The following is a 10,616-nucleotide window of genomic DNA, read 5'->3' as shown; positions in this document are numbered from 1 at the left end:
TATCCATGCATCCGTTGATGGGCATTTAGGTTGTTTCTACCTTTGGGCAATTCGAATAGAAGTGTTGCCTATTTTTTATTGATATTCATGTCACTCATTCATTCAACCCACATTGGAACACCAGGCTTCAGCCTCCAGCAGCGGGAGAGGAAAAGTCGCAGTGTGTGGGGGTGTGGGCATCGAGGGAGCGTGGCAGAGGGAGGCACTCCAGCCTCTGGGTAAGAGAGGGAGGCCACCGCAACCTTCCTGGAGGACAAAAAGCCAGTCAATTCTCCACCCAGAAGCAGGATCGTCGATAGTTTTAAAATGCAAATCTGAGCAGCCAAGACTGGTAAAATCCTTCACTCTTGGGGTTCCTTGGCCCTGAAGATGGACTCCAAAGACTCCCAAGGGCCCCAGGAGGCCCTACAAGCTCTAGCCTCTTTTTGCTCACAGGGCTCTGCTCCCCATGGCCTGCTTCATCCTGGCCTGCTTCCCCTTCTCCCTGGGCTCAACCCCTGCTGTCCGCAGGGCCCCTGCTCCTGCTGTGGCTTCTGTCTGCCTCCCGCAGGGTCTGACTGCTTACACTTAGGAGGAGGGCTGCTCTGCTCCTCATTCACATTGCATCTGCTCCTCCCTCCTGGTAACTCTTACCATCTTGTTTAACATCCAGAATCTTCCAGGAAGACAGGGACCCCGAGGAGAGAAATATGTGCATGGGGGAAGCACTGAGAGAGTTTGCAGGGATGCCTGGCACCCCAAACAATTTGTGTCATGGGCGTGGCTCTGGATCTGCCCATTTGAGGAAGATACCAAATCAGGGAGCCCAGGCCCATGACCTTTGAGGTCAGGGGATCAGCCAGTTAACCACCAGTGCTGGGTAGGGGAGGCCCCAGGTGCAAGCTGCCTCAGGCCGCAGGGGTGAGGTCCTCCAGTCTCAATGGCTTCTCTATTGGGTCACCGCCACCGCTAACACTGCTAAAGCCACAAGGCCACCAAACCACCAACTACTAGGATTTCTACCACCATCGTAACAAAGACAAAGACTAATTTTCTAGGAAATTCCCTTGGAGCAAAATGGTGCAGTGGAGAGAACTGACCCTAATCTGACAAGAAAAGTGCACAAGCATAGTAAATGGTCAAAAATATTAGCTATTATCATTAGAAGGAGTCCCTGCTGGCACAGTTAAGCACTCAGCTACTAGGTTGGTGGTTTGAACCCACCCAGAGGTGCCTCACAAGAAAGGCCTGGTGATCTGTTTCTGGAAAATCACCCATTGAAAACTCTGTGGAGCACAGTTCTACTCTGACACACGTGGGGTCACCATGAATCAGAATGGAATAGAAGGCAACTGGAAATATCATTAGTAATAATAATAAAGTACCTGGCACATAGTAGGTACTTAGTAAATGGTAGCTCCCTGGTCCCAACTGAGCTAGATCAAGGGCTGCCTGTCTATAGCAGGGGCTCAGAATAGTGAGGATATGAAGGGGACAGAAGCTGGAGGCAGTTGGCAGCCTCCCACCCCCATGCAGCTGCCCAGGGCCCTCCACTCGTGTACAAAGGACTCAGAGCTGCAAATCATGAAATGCAACCCTCTGTTCACAGGGGAGGAAATAGAGGCCAGAGCTGGAGCACTTGCCCAAAGTCAGAAGCAAGCCCTAGGCCTGGCTCTCCCAGGCCAACGCCTCATCCTCACGATAAATCAATCTGGCTCGAGGGGACAGGGTGTGGGTTTCCATATGTGATGCCCCCCTGGATTCAGGAGGGCAATGCTTTCTCCCAAGGACAGCTTTCTACGGGTAGGGGTTCAGGCTCCTTAAGCAGAGGAAGAGGTGTTATCTGGGAGGAGAGGTTTGCCTCTGCATGAGGCTGATTCAGCTTCCAGACTTGATGGGGTCCTGGGGGCCTGCTGTCCTGTGGGTCAGGAAGGGGAAGAGGTCCTAGCCCCTAGTTCCCCTGGGCTTTCAACAGCTGCGGTGTCAGCTCAGCCATCCAGCCAGCAGCCGACACCTGGCATTAAGACAGCAGGGGCCACTGTGGGCATTCGATTTCCCCTGCCTCCTGCCCTTCTCCAGGGATCCTCAGCTTCCAGCACTGGTCTAGTCCCCCTGGCCACCCTTCCCTTAAGCCACACTTTTCACCACTTTCACCTCTCCACCCACCCTCACAGGTCAGTGAGACTCCACGGCAGGGAAGTAAGAGTCACACCAGGCCTGGCTGACCCCACTTGGTCCCCATCCGCTTGTCCTGCTCCCTCCAGGCTGCCCCCAGGGTTCCTGTCTGTGCCCCCACTGGGCCTCTTTCCCAGTGGCCTCTTCTTCCACCTTCCACTGCCTCTTTTTGGAAGAGACTCATTTCCCAGGGGCCTGGGCAGAAGCTCCCTGGTGGGAGTGGTGATGACAGGGCCAAAGAACAGCTCCCAGAGCTGAGGGCCACTGCTGCCTGCTGCGGGTGCCACTTCTGTGTCCCACTCAGACAGATGTGCTGACAGAGCAGAGCTGGCCCACCCCTCTGCTTGCAGCGAGCTCTGAGCTCAGAGCTCCCGAGCTCAGCCCCAGCACCTGCTCTACAGGAAGTGGAAGGGGGCTTTGCTGAAAATCTGCCTTTAATCTTGGCTTCCTGTTTTCTGCCCTGAGGGACGGCCCAACCGGCCTGAGTTTCAAGCTATTTCACACCAGCTTCTCTAAACTGTCATCTCAGAGCAGAGAGGTTGGGGGGAGGGGAGGAAGCTGGGAAGGGAGAGCAGGCCCTCCGTTTCCCCAGGGACTGGGGAACCCAGTCCAGCCATAGAAGTGCTTAAGCTCTGAACTGCCCCCCCACCTCCCCCGGCAACCAACCCAACTTTGCATAGAGCTAGCCCAGCTGGCCTGTGTGGTCAAAATGCTCCATTGCCCACACCCAGCAAGTCTCAGCCTCTCCTCACTCTTATGCCCCCAGCCCCCAACAGGCCAGGGGCGAGCATCCCAGCCTGGGGAAGCTAGTGCTGAGCTTCCCTGGCTCCAAGAGGGCTCCTCTTAAAAAAAACCTCCTCCAAAATCCTAAGACCCATAAGACCCTCTTCTGATGATTTCTTTTCCTAAAGTGGGGTAGGGAGGCTACTCAGTACTTCATGCTTTGGAGGTCCTCAGACCGGGACCCAAGTCCTGGTGGTGGGACTAGAGGAAAATTCTTCTTGTGTTCTGAGCCTTGAATACTTAGTGGGTGTCTATAAAACGAGGTTCCAAATGCTGACTTCACCTTTCCACATCTAATAGGTATCTCATACGCAGTTGGTCCAAAATCAAGCTCTTGGATGCCACCCCAAGTCTGCCTCTGTACAGAGGTCCTCCCTATCTCAGTGAAGGGCACCACCCTTGTCCAGGTAAGGGGGCAGCCTGATTTCTCCTGTGGCCTCACTCCCCACACACCGCCCATCACCAAGAGCTGTCACTTGACTCTCCAACATCCATCCACTTTCCTCTGTCTGCACCGCTTCCACCAGAGCACACACCCATCATCATTGGCCTGGACAATGGCACCAGCTTCCTCACTGCTCTCTTGGTGTCACTCTCGCCCCATCTGCCCCCAACAACAACCAGAGAGACCTTTGACAAACATGATTCAGTGTTTTGATCAAAGATTCTATAGAAGAATCCTGATCCAAAGGGGAGAAAATGCAGAACGGAATTTCAAATTTTCACGGAATCCTGACTTTCTGGAGCCGCTGAAGCTGGATGAACCCCCGTCTTAGTTATCTAGTGCTCCTGTAACAGAAATATCACAAGTGGATGGCTTTAACAAACAGAAGTTTATTCTCTCATAGTTTAGGAGGCTAGAAGTCTGCATTTGGGATGCCAGACCCAGGGAAAGGACTTCTCTCTCTGTTGGCTCTGGGGGAAGGTCCTTGTCATCAATCTTCCCCTGGTCTAGGATCTTCTCAGCACAGGGACCCCAGGTCCAAAGGACACGTTCTACTCCTGTCTTTTCTTTCTTGGTGTTATGAGGTTCCTCTCCTCTCTGTTCCCTTTTTTATATCTCAAAAGAGTTTGACTCAAAATACAACCTAATCCTGTAGATTGTGTCCTGCCTCATTAACATAACTGCCTCTAATCCTGCCTCATTAACATCCTTGAGGTTAACATCACAGAATTTACAACACATAGGGTAATTACATCAGATTACAAAATGGAGGATAACCACACAATACGGGGAATCACGGCCTAGTCGGCACACATTTTGGGGGGACACAATTCAATCCATAATACCCCCAAAACTATTGGCCTGAGATAATTTTTAAACCTTAAACCAAAAATATCCCCCGAAGTCTTCTTTAAACCAAACAATAATCAAAAAGACCCAAACCCACTGCTGTAAGCAGACTACCACATCTTTCTCCCACAAAGCAGCTAGGGGTTCAAAGCACCAACCTTTTGGTTAGCAGCCAGGCACTTAACCACTGCACACTGCTCTTTCGAAGAACTATCTGCATGGGATCAACTGTCTCTTGAGAGGTTAGATAGGAAGCTTAGGGGGCAGTGAGTTTCTTTTAACAGAGGAGGAATAATTCAGAAAAGGAGGGCAAGAATGGTTTCACAACTTGAAGAATTAAATCAATGTCACTGAACTGCACATATAGAAATTGTTAAATTGGTGTATTTTTTTAAATTTTACTTATTTTGTTATTGTTGAGAATATACACAGCAAAACACACACCAAGTCAAAAGTTTCCACATGTACCATTTAATGACATCGATTATATTCTTCGAGTTGTGCTACCATTTTCACCCTCTTTTTTCTGAGTCCCTCCTCCCCCATTAACATAAGCTCACTGGCCCCTAAGGTTCCTACCTAATCTCTCGAGTTGCTGTTATCAATTCGATTCCATATAGGATAGCTCTTTTTTTTTTTTTTTTAATTCTCATGAATATTACTATAAAAGAGGTGCTACAATTATTCTCACTTTAGAGATGTGGGTAATTTAGGGTCAGAAAACTGGATTACACTCCAGAAGTCCTTTGTGATTATTTTTTATAACATTAGCAAGCTTTCATCAGGAACAGTAACGGGAGTAGGGGATATTTAGGAATTTTTATGGCTGCTGTTGTTGTGGACAATATACACAGCAAACCATACACCAAGTCAACAGTTTCTACATATACAATTCAGTGACATCGATTACGTTCTCCGAGTTGTACAACCATTCTCTCACTCCTTTTCTTAGTTGTTCCTCCCTCATTAACATAAACTCACTGCCCCTAAGGTTCCTATCTGATCTTTTAGTTACTCTTGTCAGTTTGATCCCATACAGATAGTTCTTAAAAGAGCATAATGCCAAGGCAGACATTCTTTACTAGTTAAGGTAAACTACTGTTTTTAGGAGCCCTGGAGGCATAGTGGTTAAAGCGCTCACCTGCTAAACGAAAGGTCAGCAGTTCAAACTCACCAGCTACTCTATAGGAGAAATTCGTAAAGATTTCAGCCTTGGGTACTCTATGGGGCAGTTCTATTCTGTCCTATAGGGTCGTTATGAGTCGGAATCGACTTGACAACAGCAGGTTTGGTTTGGGTTATTGTTTGGCTTTAAGAAGACTTCAGGGAATATTTTCGGTTTAAAGTTTGAAGATTATCTCAGGGCAGTAGTTTCAGGGGTTCATCCAACCTTCATGGCTCCAGGAAGTCTGGAGTCCATGAGACTTTGAAATTCTGTTCTATATTTTCCCCCTTTTGATCAGGATTCTTCTGTGGAATCTTTGATCAAAATGTGCACTAATGGTAGCTGGGCACCATCTAGTTCTTCTGGTCTCATGGCAAAGAAGGCAGTTGTTCATGGAGGCAAATAGCCACACATTCCATATCCTCCTTCTATTCCTGACTCCCTTTTTCCTCTGCTGTTCCAGGTGAATAGAAACCAATTGTTGTGCCTTGGATGGCCATCTGCAAGCTTTTAAGACCCTATGGCACCATGCAACAAACTAGGAGGTAGAACAGAAGCACTAAACACATTAGGCCAATTAACTGGGATATCCCATGAAACCGTGACACTAAACCTTCAAACCAAGGAAGCAAATCCCATGAGGTTTTTGGTTGTACTTAAGCAGCCTCAGCAGCTACTCTTATTTATGTATTTATTTATTTATTTTTGGGTCATCGTTGTAAATAAATCTATCACACAAATTTTGCCAATTCAGCTTTTTATAGGTGTACAACTTAATGACAACAATTATAATAGTCAGCTCTGCACCCCTACCCTTAATCAACGTGATTTTTTCATCACTATTGACCCCCATTTCACCTCCCTTCTGCCCATGGTAACCACTAATAAACTTTGTTCTCTATACATTTGCGTTTTCTTGTCTTTTTGTGTAAGTGAGGCCATAGAATATTTGTCATTTGTGATTGACTTATTTCACTCAGCATAATGTCTTCCAGCTCCATCCATATTGCAGCATATATCAAGACTTCATTTTTCTTCCTGGTAAGTAGAATTGGTATATTTTTACCGTGTGTATTTTCAAAAAAAAAAAAAAAATTTATTTTCAACAAGAAAAATAATAAAATAATTTTGTTTTAATTTGATCTAATCTCTAAGAAATAATGCAAATTAAAAAAAAAAATGCTTCAGATTATGTCACCCCCCTGCTTAAAGTCCTTCAACAGCTTCTTGCACTGCTCACGTAATCAAACCCAAACTCACCTAAAAAAATCTCTGGAGTGCAGGCTCTGGATCTGGCCCCTGTCGGCTTCCTTACTTCCTCTCTTCCATCCTCCCCTGCTATCTGAGGCCACCCTCTGGCTGTCCTTCAAGCCCCAGGGCCCTTTCCTAGCTCAGGTCTTTAACCTTTGCCAGGAGCCCCGGTGGCACAGTGGTTAAGTGTCTGCTCAGCTGCCAACCGAAAGGTCAGCAGATCTAACCCACTAGCCACTCCAAGGGAGAAAGATGTGTCAGTTTGCTTCCATAAGGATCACAGCCTAGGAAACCTTATGGGACAGTTCTACTCTACCCCATAGGGTCACTATGAGTTGGAATCAACTCGATGACAATGGGTTTGGGTTGCCTATGCCTGAAGCGCCCTCCTTCACTCACCCCCCCAAAAAAAGGCTGGCTCAATCCTTTCCTGGTCTGAAAGCAGAGCTCAAAGCCTCACCTCTCCATAGTCCCTCACATGCTCACTTCCTTCATACTACAGGGCCAAATGACCCTGTTTATTTATTCCCTAGGGTAGGAACCATGGTAGTCTTGTTCACTCCATCTCCAGCATCTGGGACAGTGCCTAGCACTTGGTAAACCTGTTGTTCCAGAGTTGAATCTGACTCAGAGTGACCCTATAGGACACAGGAGAACTGCCCAATACGGTTTCTAAGGAGCAGTTGGTGGATTCGAACTGCCGACCTTTTGATTAGCAGCTGAGCTCTTAACCACTGTACCACCAGGGTTCCAGCACTTAGTAGGTGCTCAATAAATTTTTGTTGAATGAATAAATGATGAGAAACGAGGTTGGAGGCTAATTGTCTGAGTCTCCCACTAAAAGAAAGGGAGCTCTGCGGGACGAGGCCATGACTGATTTGCTCCTGGTTTTATCCCCATGCCTGGAGTTCAGAGAGGTTAAAATTTTTAGTTCACACTGCTGTGGAGAGTTGGAGCCAGGATTCAAATGCAGGTCTATTTGACTCCAAAGTCCACACTCTTGGCCACAGCACATGCAAGGAAAAGAGTCAAGTGTGTTTGGGGCCAGGGGATGGAGATGGGTGAGTGACAAAGCCCGTGTGGAACAGGGCATTTTCCACAAATCCCAACAGTCCTTTCTTTCCCATCCTGGTAGCTAAACCAGAGGAGGGGAAGGAGATCTCAATTCTCCCTTCTAGAAACTTTTGCAGAGCCGCAGAAGAGCTTTCCTGTCCATGGCTGAGAGAAACTCCACCCACCCCAACCAGCCCCCCATTGTCATTCCGTCTAGACCTCAACCTCAAAGGAAAGAAAGGGAAACCAACCTGCTAAGCTCTCTCTCCACCCTCCCATCCCCAGGCCTTTATCTTGCTGAATCTGCACCATCTCTCCAAAGAGAGGTATGTGAGAGAGGTACACTTTAAGCCTGGTCTGACAGAAGAGGAAACCGAGCTCAGAGACCTTAGGTAACTAGTCCAAGGTCACACAGCTAGTAGGTGGCTGAGCCAAGATTTAATCCTGAGATTTGAACCCAAAACTCATACTTTTTTCCATTACACCACAACTATGCCAGACTAACTGGATGTATCCTCAAAGCACAAAGGTGTTTCTACTGCTTTCCTCCCCACAGAGGCGGCCCGTTGCTGAGATGCTGGCCCCAGGATGCAGTGGGTCAGAGGGGACAACCCGTAGTGTATCTGAGGGGCACACACCGTTCCTACTCCAGGCATTCAAGACTCTTCGCAATCTGCAGATACTGTTCTCCCCATTTCTCTGTCCCAAAGGACCTTTTACTGTCCCTCACACTCCCTCTGCCCCTTCATACTTATTTCAGATTCCAAGAATTTGCCAGCAAGCTTCACCGCTTCCCCCTACTCCCAGGAATGCCCCCTCTTCTCTGCCAACCCAAGCCTGACCCTTTCTTTATGGCCCAGTCCCTAGGGGTGCCCTGACTCCTCCTACCTACACTAGCATCTCTGGTGTCCCCATCGCTGCGCCTCCCCTCCTCCCACCTCTCACCCCAGCACAAGCTGTCTGGTCTGTGGCTCTGAGCAGATCACCTGCCTGCTTCTCATTAACAGTGATATATAATAACAGCCAACACTTAACTGAAGGCTCACCATGTTCCAGCAACTGCACACTAAGCACTTGAAACGCATTAACTCATTTCCTCCCCCAGAAAGCCCTAAGAAGTTGCTGCTATTATTTTCCCCATTTGATGAAACGGGGAAACTGAAATCACAGAGACTTTAAGCAGCTTGCCTAAGGTCACACAGCTACTAACAACTTCCTCATTGCTCCAGGCTGAAAATAAAGTCTCAGAAAGTCCCACAAGACTCTCTGTAATCTCTCTTGCCCCTGCTGCCCCAAGACCTAGTCTCCCACTACCGCCTTTAACCCACACTGCAAGCTGCAGCCATACGGAGCTATTTATATTTCCCAGAAGCCACCACTCTCCCACCTCTCCCTGCCTTTGTCCACACCGTTCTCTCTGCCTGGCGTCCTAGGCTCAGTGAAGTCCCCCATTAGCCCTCCCTTCTTGTCTGCTTCCTGTGGACCTTGTACATCACCTCCCCACTTGTATCAATTAGTTCTTTGCTATTGTCTTTTGGCCTGTCAGTCTCTCCATCCTTGACAGCAGTGAAGGGTCTTACTAGACCCCTGAAAATGGCCTGGCAGGTTGTTGGCGCCAGGAGGCGTTCGTGAACGTGTGAATGAATGCTTGCTGCTGCGAATGAGGCCCACTCTGCGCGGGCTGACTCCAGAAGGATCCAGGCCCAGCCTCCACCGCTTCTACGCTGGTGGAGCTAGGCCCGGAGAAGGCTCAGAACTTGTTCCAAGGCCGGGTGGTCGGCCCTCTGGGAGGGGCCTTTAGGCGCCTCCAACGCAGACAGGCAGGTGGGGGCAGGGCGTGGGCGCAGACACACCCCCCGTAGTGCCCCCGGCGCCCGATAGGGGGCGCCGCCTCGCCAGCCCACGCCCCGCCGCGCACCGGGCAGGCCCCCTCGCGCAGGCGCGCTGCCGCGGGCGGAGGATCCGGGCCGCGCTTCCTCTCGCCAGGCCTGCGAGCTTCCTCCCAGCGGAGCCCTGGGCGAGCCGAGCTTGGGCGCCGCCACCGAGACCGTCGCCGCCCTCCCGCTCCCGCCCCACCCCGCGCCCTGCCCTGGGGTCCTGCTGGGGTGGAGTCCGAGCGGGCCGATCTCCCGGCCGCGCCACCGTCGGGGCCGTCCCCTGGTCAGCCGTCCCTCCCGCCTAGCCAGCCTGTGGCCGCCGGAGGCTCCGGGGCGTGGAGCGCGCGCGGGCAGCCCCCGCGGCCCCCGATCGAGTGTCCGGGACGGCCCCCGGCAGCGGGCGCGACGTTCCAAAACCGAGCCGTGGCGGCGGCGTTCGGAAGCGGAACTCTGCTGGGGCCGCGCCGGCTACATTGTTTCCTCCCCCCGACTCCCTCCCGCCCCCCTTCCCCCGCCTTTCTTCCCTCTCCGCCCCGGGCCGCGCGGCCATCCCCCTGCCTCGGTGTGGCCGTCCCTCCTCCCCCTCTTTCCGCACCTATACTTCTTTGCACCGCACCCCCCGGGGGTCCCTGCGCCCCTTCCCTCCCCTCTGGCCGCATGGACCGTCCCGCAGGCCGCTGATGCCGCCCGCGGCGAGGTGGCTCGGACTTCAGTGCCCCGAGAGAGGTGAGTGCCCTGCAGCCCAGGAGAAGGCCAGCGTCTGTGTCCCCCAGAGGAAGGAGGAGGAGGGAGGTCGCACGTCCTGCTTCTCTTTACACCGCCGTCGTGACCACTCCCATCCCCCACTGCCTTACTCCCTCCTTCCCGAGTTCGAACTCTCCCGGGAGTCACTGTCAGAACCGGATTAGGAGGGGAATACTCGAAGGAGGCACTGCTCAGCAAGCCCCGCAGACTTGCCCCAGGGCACCCTGAGGTCCCCTTGTGTGAAGCTCAAGAGTGAGGGGTGGCTGGAGCCTGGAGGGAGAGGGCCGACGTGGTC

At 51.1% G+C, this 10,616-nt stretch overlaps 1 protein-coding gene and 1 long non-coding RNA gene across 8 annotated transcripts in view; one reads left to right on the top strand and one right to left on the bottom strand.

Moving 5' to 3' along the window:
- Positions 1 to 278: 278 nt before the first annotated feature.
- Positions 279 to 10,616, bottom strand: part of LOC111751620 (uncharacterized) — a 17,693-nt gene continuing 7,355 nt past the window's right edge. For all 7 annotated transcript variants that reach the window (XR_010317400.1, XR_010317402.1, XR_010317401.1 and 4 more), the window contains one exon: positions 279 to 6,434. This is a non-coding gene — a long non-coding RNA (uncharacterized LOC111751620). The remainder of the gene's footprint in view (positions 6,435 to 10,616) is intronic.
- The window catches only part of CSK (C-terminal Src kinase), a 20,725-nt gene continuing 20,280 nt past the window's right edge, over positions 10,172 to 10,616 (top strand). Inside the window, exon 1 of the mRNA XM_003413822.3 lies at positions 10,172 to 10,303. The gene's annotated coding sequence lies outside the window, so the exon portion shown is untranslated. The remainder of the gene's footprint in view (positions 10,304 to 10,616) is intronic.

This window comes from Loxodonta africana, chromosome 13 (genome assembly GCF_030014295.1).
Source record: "Loxodonta africana isolate mLoxAfr1 chromosome 13, mLoxAfr1.hap2, whole genome shotgun sequence".
Taxonomy (NCBI): Eukaryota; Metazoa; Chordata; class Mammalia; order Proboscidea; family Elephantidae; genus Loxodonta; species Loxodonta africana.
The sequence above is the reverse complement of the archived record's forward strand: the minus strand, read 5'-3'. Positions and strand labels throughout refer to the sequence as shown.